The sequence below is a fragment of the Lithobates pipiens genome, unplaced genomic scaffold, assembly GCF_037356315.1.
Source record: "Lithobates pipiens isolate NorthernLeopardFrog02 unplaced genomic scaffold, aLitPip1_a1.2 Scaffold_19, whole genome shotgun sequence".
NCBI lineage: Eukaryota > Metazoa > Chordata > Amphibia > Anura > Ranidae > Lithobates > Lithobates pipiens.
In genome coordinates this window covers 198182310-198196727 of record NW_027507764.1, presented here as the reverse complement: position 1 = coordinate 198196727, position 14418 = coordinate 198182310, and the positions used below count along the sequence as shown (strand labels likewise).

At 40.1% G+C, this 14418-nt stretch overlaps 1 protein-coding gene across 1 annotated transcript in view; it reads right to left on the bottom strand.

The window, feature by feature from the left end:
• Positions 1-14418, bottom strand: part of LOC143996520 (epidermal growth factor receptor-like) — a 284659-nt gene that overhangs the window by 130828 nt on the left and 139413 nt on the right. The window lies entirely within an intron of this gene.

Here is a 14418-nt window from a genome sequence, read left to right as displayed (position 1 = left end):
GATTTCTTATGCCGCGTATACACGACTGGACTTTTTGACGGACTTGGTCCGGCGGACTGGAATCCATCGGACAATTCGATCGTGTGTGGGCTCCAGCGGACTTTTTCTTTCCAAAAGGACCTAGAAATAAAACTTGCTTCAAATCTTTCCAACGGACTCGAGTCCGGTCGAAAAATCTGGTCATCTGTGTGTTAGTCCGACGGACTAAAACCGACGCTAGGGCAGCTATTGGCTACTGGCTATGAACTTCCTTATTCTACATCATCACGTTTTAATCCGTCGGACTTGTGGAGTGATTGTGTGTGGCCAAGTCTGTTCGTTTGAAAGTCCGGTGGACCTCAGCTGCAAAGTCTGTCGGATTGTCCGCCGGACCAAACCCATCGAAAAGTCCGGTCGTGTGTATGCGGCATTACTGATCTTAGCTGGTCAGAATTCACCACAGTCATTTCCTGCTTGCTCTGCACAGTAGAAAGCCAAGTACGAATGTATTTAAGTGTCTACATGGTTATAAATGTGAATGTCATTTTTTTTTAAGCCATATCCCAGTAAATCTCAACTAGATTAGCTATAGGACATGTGCAGCTGAGGCACTGCCAAGACATGTAACCCAAGATAACGTAATAAATTCTTGTCATACATAGCAGCTTGTTCTATAAATATGGCACTATTTTATTAGATCCAAAATGAGCATCAAACTGTGCAATAATCGGTTTGATTATGTGTTTATCTTTCCAAACAAGGGAGGTTATTTACGAAAGGCAAATCCACTTTGCACTACAAGTGCACTCAGAAGTGCAGTCGCTCTAAATCTAAGGGGTAGATTTGAAATGAGGGGAATCTCTGCTGATTTTATCATCCAATCATGTGTAAGCTAAAATGCTGTTTTTTATTTTTCTTGCATGTCCCCCTTGGATCTACAGCGACTGCACTTCCAAGTGCACTTGCAGTGCAAAGTAGACTTGCCTTTAGTAAATAACCCCCAATGTGTTTATCTTTCAATACAGTTGTATTACTGAAGAACGCTACTTTCTATTAATTACTATGTTTACGTAGTCACTTTAAATTAGAAAGAGTGCTTATATTTGTAACAATCTAACTTCAAAGCCTTTGGATTTATTTTATAATACGTTGCTGTAATTTTGAAATGAATACATTTGTCCAATCTAAACTTCCGAAGGATGAATTAGCTGGCTGCTATAGTTTATTGCTCAATTCTGTTCGAATTACCCCTTGAAATTGGGTGGACCAGATCAAAAAAGAGATTCAGCTAGATCTCTTCTACTCATAGCTTGTCTATATACACCCATAAATTACAATGGTGAGTGTCTTTGCCTTCGAAAGGCAGTCCATAAATCCAAGAACTTAAAGTGGAAGTAAACCCTCCTATCATTTTCAGCCATGGAAGCTGCCATTTTTGACCGTTTAATCTTCAACTGCCATGGTGCTGCACATGTGATCAGTTATGACACCAGCCATTGGATGGTTTGACAGTTTGACTAAAAGCACAGCCGATGTGCAGTTAGCATTCCTGGCATGCCGGGAATGTAACTGTTTTTTGAAACTGTTAAATTGATGGGTTTACTTCCACTTTAATGTGTAAACTTTCAAACCATGTTCCTTATTTGCAGCTTTGTTGAAGTACAACCTACACATTAATTTAAAATATGTATGATCCATGAACCTTAACATTTAACTTAGGCCAAAGCATTTTTTGTTAGTTTTGGATAAAGTAGGGAAAGTTTGGAACCTTGGTGAGCTGCTCTATGTGTCCCACTCAAAAGACTTCCTCTCACACATCTGGTCCCTGGAGACGTAGCAGGAAGTGGAAATCTCCCCAAAATAAGGGAAATACCATCTTTGATAGGAAGAAGTGTCCCCAATGGAAGAGATACCCTCTAGAGCAGTGATGGCAAACCTTGGCACCCCAGATGTTTTGGAACTACATTTCCCATTATGCTTATGCACTCTGCAGTGTAGTTGGGCATCATGGGAAATGTAGTTCCAAAACATCTGGGGTGCCAAGGTTCGCCATCACTGCTCTAGAGTAACAACTGTCAGATTTTGGCTTGCCTATCACTTTCTTTCCTGGTGACAGTGGTCCCCGGGATAAATAATGATTGTAGATCTCAAACAGGTACACAGACAGTAACTAAAACTCTGAAAATAAACTTGGATGGATAGCACTGAAACATTATAATTAATCCTAATGTTATATGGGTGTAGGGATATTTGACTTGGAAGTCTCAATTATTATGGCCGGCATTATCTCCACTCCAAAGGGCCTCCACCGTCTCCTTGATTTGAAGAGAATTTGAGATAAAAATGACACATCAAAATGTAATTGTCCAAAACAGTGATTTATTCCAAACCAGCTGCTGTCAGACTTTGTTTTTTAACAGTTTGGTCGAACTCTGACGAAGGGGGAGTGCTAAGGCTCAGAAGCATGACAAAATTGATATCATCTTATACTGGATTAAATCTGGACAACTACATTTTGGTGGGGCGCTTCTATCTCAATTTCCTCAGGCATAAAAACAAGACAGGTTTTAAGCTTTCCCACTCAATAAAAAGCAAGAAAAAAATAGTTTGGGCTGAAGTCAAACTTTTAATAAATATAGTCAGCCTGAGTAAAAACCATAATGCATAATGCATAACCATAATGCATAACCATAATGCATGAATGTAACCATGCTGCCTTCCATTTTTAAAATGTTATCTATGCAAAGATATCAACCAATATGACATTTAAAATGCCATATGCCTCTCTGCTCACAAATAGCCCATATGACAATGATATTTTGAACAGGAAGATGTTCATAAACAGGAAAATGTATTGAACTTTAAAAATAAACTTGAAAATGTTACTTAAAAATGTTAATAGGCGCTGTAGAGAGGTACCATTTGAATGTTCATACCATACATGAGCATAGTTGTATATCTGCCAAGTGCACCTGCACTTATGTCATGTATGTCTGTTTCTCTGTCACGCAAACCTTATGTCACTCATCTGACATGAAAAGCACCAATAATAGACATATGTCTGGGATTTCATGCCATTTCCTTTCCTTAATAAAAAAAATACTACCAGAATTTTTAGTACACCTGGAAAATCCAATACTGTATTTCTCAAGGTGATATTCTACAAGCTTACTCATTGCTTTAACCTCATAGCCTCACCCAAACAATGTGTACCATTTGATAACAGTGAGTAAACAGTGTCAGTATTACAAAACGTATAGACTTTAAGGCACAAGTAAAGCAAAATAAATGTTTCAGTGGTTCTCTTTAGGACAAAGGGAAATAAATAGCCACCCCAAGTGCTTATGTTTATGAAATACAAATGTAACTGCTAATATTTAGCTAGGGAGTAGCTAAGTCTTGGTGAGTACATGACATCATGCAGACTTTTGCACACCCTGCTCATTGGTCCTGATTTACTAAAAAGGAAAAGCAAGCATTAGAAAGCTTGGTTTTTGCCTTAGAATATTATATATATTTGTACGATCTGCATGGTGCTTGTTAATAATGAGTTGTGCAGACAAATTCTAATGCCTCATTTAGTAGACTGCCAAAGGTTAAAGTAGCTGTAAATTAGCCTCAGCTGATACACAGAGGTTAAACAAATCCTCCAACATTTTTTATAATTTTTTATCTGCAGCCCTATTTTCTCTACAGCCTTCCAGAACACACAGATCAAAGACTATTTTTCAGCTCCAGAAGGCATGGAGTGGGGGTCTGACATCACACACTGCACAGCATAGGTCAGGGAGCTGAGTGTAATCTGAGACCTGAGTCGAGGGAAACAACATTATCTCACAGGGAAACATGCACAGGTGAGGCTGTCTGTGTGCTGGAGAGGGGAGGGGGCATCCCCTGAGATTCTGTTGTGCCAAGATAACTTGTCAGAAGTGACCTGTGCAGATAGCAGGGGGAATAGAGAGGAAAGAGAAATCATACTTGGTGCTATGGATTGAGGTTAGTACACATTCAAAGACATGCAGGTAGGTTAATTGGCTTCTGGTATATGAATGGGGACCTTGGATCGTGGGCTCCTTGAGGGCGGGGACCAATGTGAGTGTGCAATGTACAGGGATAGGGACAATTGTAGACACTCACTGAGGTTGAACTGGATGGACTGGTGTCTTTATTCAACCTTAGCAACTGTGTAACTATGTAACTATGTAACATTATTGTGGGATATGTTATGTTCATTTTTAATTTTAGAGGTTGAAAACCCTTTGTACTGAGATATGCCTGTTTTTTATGTGAATACAGGTTTCCGTAACTATGTTTCCACAATGTTTACCTGCCCTAGGCCAGGTGTAAGCAACCCCGGCCCTCCAGCTGTGGTGAAACTACAACTCCCTTCATGCCCCTGCCTCTAGGAGTCATGCCTGTAATTGTCAAGGTCTTGCAATATCTCATGGGACTTGCAGTTTCCCCACAGCTGGAGGGCTGAGGTTGCCAACCCCTGCCCTACCCCTGTGGGGCAGAGACAAGAGAGACTGCAGAAAACATGACTTTCTATGGAGAAGAACCCTTCCTACAGTAAGTGTGCTGACTACTACTGGGTCCAATAACTTACAGCCTGTGCATTCTCAATTTATGCAAAGGAAGTTTTGGTAAGATGCCAGACCTAAAGGTACGAGTAATCAAGTTTGTGGTCTTCGGTTCTAAGGGGTAGCTCTTTAACATAAGGTGTTAAAGGTGTCCGAAAAAAGCTGCTTTAAAGAAGACGCAAAGGATGAGAGCACCGTAAGTTTAGTAAGTCCAATATAAATTTATTAGACTTAATAAAAATCAAAAGGCACATCCAACACTTTTGGAGGGCTCACAACTACCCCTCCATCAGGGCTAATGAACAAGATAGCATGACACACCATCAACAGGTAGATCTAGAAACAGCGAAAACATAGCCAATTCTAAAAATATGAATTGGCTATGTGTTTGCTATTTCTAGATCTACCTATGCATACTGTTTCATGCTTTCATCCTGTCCCTTAGCACTGACAAAGGATGGGGGTGTGGACCCTTGGAACATACTGACTCTACCCTCTGATTTTTTTTTTTAATCAAGACTAATACATGTATATTAGATTTACTATACATTTGTGGCACTCTATCATTTGTATTGTCTTTGGACATTTGCAATTTATGTCTTAGTAGCAGCAAAATGCAATATAATCGTTTGTAGAATCCATGGAAAATACTCTGATTCAGCTCATAAATGAAAATGGTACATTTAGCCTGTCACAACCTTTTAGCTGTTAACAATATGGCTTGAAAGAAGTCCAATGGCAACATACAAAGTGTTAAAAACAATGCAAATATATAGATAATAGAATGCAAACAATAAGAAAGAATTGCTAAATGTTTGAGCAATTAGAATCAGCTACTGTGTATTCAAATCTTTAAAATATATATATTTTTTCTTCATATTGACTATAATTACAATGTAATGATCACAACTTAATGTGTTTAGCAGAGTGTGTCAGCTGGAACAATTGTGCTGCCTGTCAGTGAGGAAAGTATGTCTTTGTATGAATTGATGGCGCACAGTATTGTACATCTTATTCTGTAGTCATCATTACGGTCTGTGTTTATTACAAACCTTTATCATTTTAAAATGTTTTACCAAGTTCATCCCGGTTCTTGTTATCTGCCTATGTACTGTCAACAAAGTCCTTATTACTAACTCAGTACACTGAAAGATAACTGTGACTGCCCATACAAAAGCAGAAACCCAATGAATTTAGATAAATATAATATAGGATAATATAGAGCATTTTAAACAATGTTCCCTTGGATACCTATACAGATAGTTTCCAACAAAAGAAGAAAGGGCTTATGGGAAATGTTATGTGAATCCTCCACTAACTGGATGTTCAAAGTAATTATGTGGCCTTTGTTGAACCCAATAGCTACCCGATACCCAATAGGAAATTGCAGAGTAGAGACATGGACAAATTAGCGTTCCCTCCTTCCATTCACATTATAATAGGATGCACTATTTGCACTGTACAAGCATGGCCCACCCTATGACACCCCATTCACACCTGAGCGTTTTGTAGCTTGAAACCTGAAGCTACAAAACGCTAGAGGGGAAAAATTATATTATTCTCAATGGAGATGGTTCACATCTCCACTACATGTCGCCTGAAGCTGAACGCCTGAAGCTCAAACAAGTTCCAGACCCTTATTTGTCGCTCGAATTGAGCAGATTTGGGCATTTTTCTTCTTTTAACATTGGTGACCTTTTGCCCTGCACAAAATCGCAGCAAATCGGGGTAAAAAAACGCGGTAAAAAACGTAGCAAATCGCGGTAAAAAACGCCACAAAAAACGCTTGAAAACGCTACGCTCAGGTGTGAATGCAGCCTGCAAGTGCATCAGTCGTTGTGAAGTCATAGGCAGATGCACAGTTTATTTAAATTTTTTTAAATATTTGATTTATAACTTGCGAAAGAATGCACAAATAGTATACAAAAATTTGCAGGTTACAGTTGTCTTCTCACAGGGAGAGACATCATACAACGAGCATGTAAGTAAAATATTAAGTACAAAAGTTGTAAAATAACAAGGGTCATAATGCATGCGTGTGATTTGTAGTAAACTGTATAGGAACGAGTAACAATACAAGCCAACAATTGCAAAAAGTAAGACATATTTGTCAAAGAGGGGAGTACTAGATGCCCATTCCCAACCAAAGCTTGGGGTTATGGAGGAGCAAATAGCTTCCAGGAGATACCATAAGTACCAGAAAGGGAAAGCAAAGGGAGTGGGGTGGGATAGGTTGGGTTCCCTGGGGTATTGTAATGTTCACAGTATAAATTAGAATGAAAAACAGGAGGTCACTGTAGCTCAAGGCTCTGGCAGGTGCACAGCTATGCTCAGCTGAGCTATCCCTTAGTTTACTGCAGGAGTATGAAGGTTGTAACTGGCCCCACTGGACTTTTATTGTGCCCTAGGTTTCTCTCTAGGTTGCCTTATGGATAGTCTGGCTGTGGTTTAATAGGCTTCATTGGCATTGGGCAAGTGGTTTCCTTTAGCTTGAGCATTGCCCTAAAGTCTTCATGGACCATTGGGCAAGTGGTTTTCTTTAGCTTGAGCATTGACCTAAAGTCTTCCTGAATACTAAAGTAAAGTCTTCCCTGTGTTTTTTTTTTATGGTGGCCCAAACACCATAGGAGTAATGAGTCTGTGTTGATGAAGCTCAAAATGCATAAATTCAGCAAAGGTAATGTGACTGTCCTAATCATCCAAATTTTTAGGCATTCATTTAATGGTCTGTCATGTAAAACAGAAGTCCTTTCCTTTTTTTTAAGAAGGCAATATTCCAATATATAAGACACTGACTTGTAATATGAACTGTAACAATCATCTGCTTTCTTATTAACAAAGTAGTCTATACAATTTTTCTGTTTTGAGAAACAAGGAAGATTACTTCATTCATGTCCTAAATTTTCCACCATGATGAAAGAAACTGTATACCATAAAGCTGAATTTTTTTTAATTTTCAATATTTGAACTACTTACAAAAACTAGGTAGTATATGGTACCTTGGGTGCTTACTCTTATCTCATAGGATACATACGCCCTTGCATTTATACGGCACATTAATGTAACTATATAAATACAGTTTCCACCTCTTTAGTCACTGGGTTTATGCCACATGAATATAATAGCAACCAAAAATTGTACTGATAAGGGTTGGATGCAGTTAATCTTTTTCGCATTTAATACACTATTTGGGCAGCTTGCCAGCTGCTGAAGGTGTGGAGTAACTTCATGGTCCACCACAAGGTCTTCTAACAAAATACTAATGCATTCCTCAAAGCCTTAACTGTACTAAGAATTTTTCTAGCACTTCCCAAATTCATTTAAGACAATTTTTAGGTTGAATACAGGCAATTCTGAAGGATGAGGGAGTGGAGCTTTTGGCAAGCACACCAATTTATACACACAATATCCAAGACAGGAAAGCCACATTAAATTCCTGTTTTAACTTGTTATTTCCTCCAAAGGAATGAAAGTATACTGCTGTGATATACAGCTAATATTAAATAAGGTACATAGTAGGAAACATTTGTAAAGTTTTTCATTCTGGAGTCTTCATTGATTTTTTTCAGCATGGTTCAGAAAATGAAAGGAAAACCTCCAATTGGTTAGAATTGGTACGAAAAGATAACTCATTTCTCACACCACTTGGAAATCATATTAATATGATCCAAGCATATGAAAGTATAAAAGGAAGACCTGCTTTATTTATGACTTGCATCTTTTATTACTAAAGGGACTTTGTTATTTGAAAGAAACACGTACTCATAGCGCTGATATCTCATCCTTTAATATTTTCCCTAGAGTCACTAACCCGGAAGAAGTATGCAGATCAGTTTTGGATAATTTTTATTTTGGATACAGTAGGGAAGGGTTTAGAACGTCTGTCCTATTCTTTATTTCTATCTGCGTTTCTGCTGGGATAGTCCACTCCTGGTAACCATTGTCAAAGGGGTGGAATTAGATGGAGAATACAAACTCTAATGCCGCGTACACACAACCGGACTTTGAAGGACTTGGTCCGGTGGACAATCAGACGGACTTTGCAGCTGAGGTCCGCTGGACTTTCAAATAAACGGACTTGGCCACACACGATCACTCCAAAAGTCAGATGGCTTTGAACGTGATGAAGTAGAATAAGGAAGTTCATAGCCAGTAGCCAATAGCTGCCCTAGCATTGGTTTTAGTCCATTGGGCTAGCACACAGACGACCAGATTTTTCAACCGGACTCGAGTCCGTCGGAAAGATTTGAAGCAAGTTTTATTTCTAGGTACACCGGACTTTTGGGAAGAAAAAGTCCACTGGAGCCCACACACGATCAAATTGTCTGAGGGATTCCAGGTGGCCGGACCAAGTCCGTCGAAAAGTCCGGTCATGTGTATGCGGCATTACAGTAATCACAAGAACAGAAGATGAGGGGAAATCTTCCAGTGTTCCAGGGACAACTGTCTGAGAACTGTCCATCCCAACACTTTGAATAGATTTCCTCATACTTATTGAGTCTCTGGAACAGAAAGTAAAGAGAAATCTTCCTAATCAGACATAGAAAAAAAACACCTAATAAGGTATTTAACCATTATCTACTTTATCTAGCTCTGCAAAAATTGGCCAGCTGGCAGAATCCTTGTAATAACTGCCTTTTATCACAAAAATGCAAGAGGATAAATACTAGAGAGAATTCAAGTGTTGTGCTGTACTTTATAATTCTTGTTTTTTAATTCTTTATTTTCTGTTATGTAATACGCAAAGATCATAGATACATGAAAACAAGCATACAAATCAAATACTTTTGCCAAACTGACTGGTATAGAATTGTGCTATAGGGTTTCTATAGTTATATAACCAGGAGATAAGTGTTGGCCTGAATCTAGGTGTATTCATCTCAGTACTCATTCCAGGAGAGGATCTATTAGGGTAGGTTTCCATTTTTGGTGGTAAATCTAGTTACACAGCGTGGGATTTGGAGACCAAAGGTTCTTTAATTGTTAGCTTAAAGTGGTTCAAAATGCTGAAGGTTTTTTACCATAACCACTTCATCCACAAGGTTTACCCCAGGCCACTTTTTGCGATATGGCACTGCGTTACTTTAACTGACAATTGCACAGTTATGCAACACTGTATCCAAATAAAATTGATTTTCGGGGGTAATTGATCACCTCTGTGGTTTTTATTTTTTGCGCTATAAACAAAAAAGACTAACAATTTTGAAAGAAAAAAACTATATTTTTTACTTTCTGCTATAAAACATACCCAATAAAAAATGTCAAAAAATCAAATTTATTAATCAATTTAGGCCAATATGTATTCTGCTACATGTTTTTGGCACAAAAATGGCAATAAGCGTATATTGATTGGTTTGAACAAAAGTTATAGCGTCTACAAACTAAGGGATATATTTATGGAATTTTTTTTTTTTTAGTAGGAAAGGCGACGATCAGCAATTTTTAGCAGGACTGCGACACTGCGGTGGACAAATCGGACACCTAACTGACACTTTTTGGGGGCCAGTGACACGAATACAGTGATCAGTGCTAAAAAAATGCACTGTCACTGAACTAATGACCCTGGTAGTAAAAGGGTTAACATCAGGGGGGATCCAAGGGGTAAGTGTGTCCCTTGGGGGTGCTTTCTAACTGTGGGGGGGTCACATTGACTGGGGGAAAACAGAGATCCATGTTTCTGCTTAGCAGAAACCCCTTTGGCAGAGTGGCTCAGAATGCTCTGTGGGTCCCTGAGGGATGCTGATTGGCTCTTGCTACTCCTGTACATTATTTTGCGCAGGGGGGCCGCCCTGCTGCAGTATATCTGTGTGGGGTGATACTTAAGAGGTTAATGCATTAAGGTATAAAACTTCCTAGGTGCAGCTCCCGCTCCAGCCTCCCTTATACTTTCTTCAGCCCCAGCTTGATCCCTGGGTCTCTATCCTCATTGGATCACACAGCAGCAGGAGCCATTGGCTCCTGCTGATGTCAATAACAGCCAGTGAGCCAATGAGGATTGAGTGGGGGCAGGGCCAAGACATGCTCTATGTGTGAATAGACACACATAGCCTGGCTTGGCAGTGAGCCTGCTCGAGTGCCCCAAAAGCAGGCAGCTATTCAGGGCACACGGCAGCAGCAAAGAGCCAGGACCACCGACAGGGGACCCAAAAAGAAGAGGATCAGGGCTGCTTTGTGCAAAACCATTACACAGAACAGGTAAGTATAACATGTTTGTTATTTTTATTTTTAATCTTTCCTTTAGAATCACTTTCCATCTATACAAATTCTTAAAGTGGTCTTAAACCCAAAAACAAACATTTATTCTACCATATGAGGGGTAAAAGTTTAAAAAGAAAACTAATGCAGGCACCACATCTAATGATAGGTAAGCTGCACTAATTTTTTTGGGTGTATTAACTCTTTAAACAGAAGGTCCTTTTGGGCAATGAGAAAAACACTTGATAACAAGTGTGACAGTGTGAAAAGTTCCACATTTGCTGAACTGGTGATTCTAGACAGACATCGTATGCTTAGATATCATATACTGGCAGCTGTCAAGCAGCATATATATATATATATATATATATATATATTAAATAGACCGTAATCCTACTGGGCACATTCTTGCTACAAATAGCTCACTATAGCTCAGGACAATAACTTAATTAAAAGGCAACTAAACATAAATCACAAGCACACACGTTAATGTAACATAAAAAGGATTTGGGGAATTTTAAATCCATATGTGATGTAATATACTTGATATGTGAATTCAATTCCACGTGAGCTAACTATACACACAGATTAGTATGAGGAGGTGAGGGGGATAAAAGAGAAACATTGACTAGTTTGCCATTTTGATATTGACCTGAAAAAGGCTTTATTGTGTTTAGTCACTGCCTGGGACCCTTCTTTGTTGCATGTGAAGGGGATGGAGGCAAGAGGGCCCAAACCATTATGTGTGTTGTATTGAAGAGGAATGAAAATCCTTTAAAGTGTTACTAAACCCACAACAGTAAAATGAGTGTGTATATGCAGTAAATCATGTTTGTTATGCTCACTGCAGAAGGGGTAATCCTCTGCATTTATTCCTGTCTTTTCTGATCCTCCCATTCTTCCCCTGTCCGCAATCCACCTGCTGCTAGAACAGAGCCTTAGGGGCACTCTGCACATGCTCAGCTCGGTGTGTACTGCTAGAGAGTTTTTTTTTGTTGTTGGGGGGGGGGGGGGGTGCGTGTGATCAACACAGGGTCAGTCAGCACTGTCCAGACAGAAAGTCAGGGGTCATGCAGCCTCAAAGGACTCTCAAAGCAGAATGAAATCTCCTTCTACAAGCTTTAACCAGTGTTCAGTGGGACACTGATAGATGTCACAAGACTGCTTTATACTTTCGAAGAGAAAATGTATTTAGCAGTTTATATTTATTAAATAATTGCATTTCCATGTTTTGTGTACTGTGAGAGACCAAATATAGTGAATACAGGGTCCTGGGTTTAGCAGCACTTTAATGGTCTGTCCTGGAGGTGCACTACTACCTAAAGAGGAGACATCTGCTCCTATTTCATTGCTAAGTGCATTCGGGGCAGAAATGTATTTTTATGTTGTCATCACAAGTAGTAGTTTGCCACTGTTTGAGGCTCAAGATTTTCCATAAACCACAAACATAAAGTGATATTAAATACAATTTTTTAAAAAATGAAGTAAAAAAAAAAAGGTTATACTTACCTGCTCTATGCAACAATATTGCACAGACCAGTCCCTTATCTCCTCATTGGCAGTTTCCCCCGCCAGTGAGGTCCACTCCTTCTTTCTCTGAGTGAGCTCTTAACAAATTGGGTGGTAAGGGGTTCCCATGTAGGCACACTCCTGAGCTGGGCTGTGTGCATCAACAGACACATAGAGCAGTAGTAAGCCATGTCCCCACTCCCTCCTCACAGGAGTTTTATTGACAGCAACAGAAACCTATGGCTCTGCTGCAGTTAGTGTCTTCTGTGGGACCAGAAGAGAAGAGAGCGCTGGTGCAGCCAGAACAGTGCTGGATCAATGAGAGGAGTCAGGCATGTGTTTGGGGGGGGGGGGGGGTTACACTAATGAAGAGAATGCATTAAGGTACAAAACTGACTTTAGAACTACTTTAGTCCACCCTTCCTACCTTCACACAGTTGCCTGTATGCATTGGTTTATCCATTGAGTAATGTTTTTATGTTGACATAACAAATGTCAGTTTGCCATTTTTTCAGACCCCGAATATTCCATAAAGCACAAAATTAAGAATGCTATCAGTGATAATATGCCACCAGCAGCCATCTCTAATTTCCCTAGGCACCCACACAAAGCTACCTGTGTGCCTTGGTTGATCAGCTGAGTAATGTTATGTAGAGAAAACCTAAAAAAAGACATTTTGCAACTTGGTGATTGTTTTGGCTAGAAAACCTAGTCTACTATGCAGATCATGCAGAAAAGAAGGTTTGCCCTGATGATGACATCACTAAAACCCTTCCAGTATGGAACTCCAGTCTCCAGAGAAAGGTATGGGGCACAGTGGGGTTGGACACATTTTTAGGATGACCCAGGAGCTTCAGTCTCCAGGTAAAGGTATGGGAATGGGACACAGTGGGATTGGACACAATTTTAGGATAACCCAGGAGCTCCAGTCTACAGGGAAAGGTATGGGAAGGGGGCACAGTGGGGTTGGACACATTTTTAGGATGACCCAGGAGCTCCAGTCTACAGGGAAAGGTATGGGAAGGGGGCACAGTGGGGTTGGACACATTTTTAGGATGACCAGGAGCTCCAGTCTCCAGGTAAATGTATGGGAAGGGGGCACAGTGGGGTTGGACACATTTTTAGGATGACCCAGGAGCTCCAGCCTCCAGGTAAAGGTATGGGAAGGGGGCACCGTAGGGTTGGACACATTTTTAGGATGACCCAGGAGCTCCATTTTCAAGTTAAAGGTATGGGAAGGGAGCACAGTGGGGTTAGATGCCTTTTTAGGATGACCCAGGAGATGCATCCTCTGTAATTGCCTTACAATATCACTGACTCTGTTTGACAAACACCATTTCATGGAAGGTTGGCAAGTGCCCCCTACAGCCTTGGTTCAAATTAAAGTTTCAGTTACAAGCAAAATTTGTTCCCTCCAGAACACAAGATGTGGTTTTTATATTTAGTCAATAAATAAATGCATTAAACAGAACATTAAAAAACTATGGAAAATAATCCCGATAAAGAATTCTATTGTAACTTTACTGATGCTAATAATAAATATGATTGCGCTAACATGGAATTGGTTACAGTAACATAGTATAATATATAACAACATATTAGCATACAGCTGTGTGAGAGATCTGGTTCCAGCATGCTGCGAATCTCTGCCCCATCCATGAGTCGTGTCTGTCAGTACAAAGCCACATGGAATATTCAGTCGGTGCTGAGCGGAAGCTGTGAATGTCTAAATAAACTTTGGACATCAGATAGGGGGACATTATGACACATGAGGACTTCCTGAATGGCTGAAACAAAAACAGAGAATGGGACTGTTCCTGCCTGCGGCTAGTGCTGACTTAGGTGGGAAGCTCCCTCTTGTCTTCCAGTACAAGAGTCTTGTGTAGCTCAGCCAGGAAAATAAAAGTGAGCTTTCCATTGTGGGGGCACGAAACCCACACATTTCACACATCATTCCTGCACGGCTCACCAGCTGCTTCAGCATTCCCCAGCTGCACCGAGATGCATTCCAGCTCTCACTGCCAGAGAAGAAAGCAGCCAAGGCACAGTACACAGGGTCACACTGCTCTCTTTTGCACAATCAAACCTTCTCCGTGAAGTTGAAGGAGCTTGCAGCACTGGATTTACTAACAGTCCTCTCCATTTTTAAAGTATA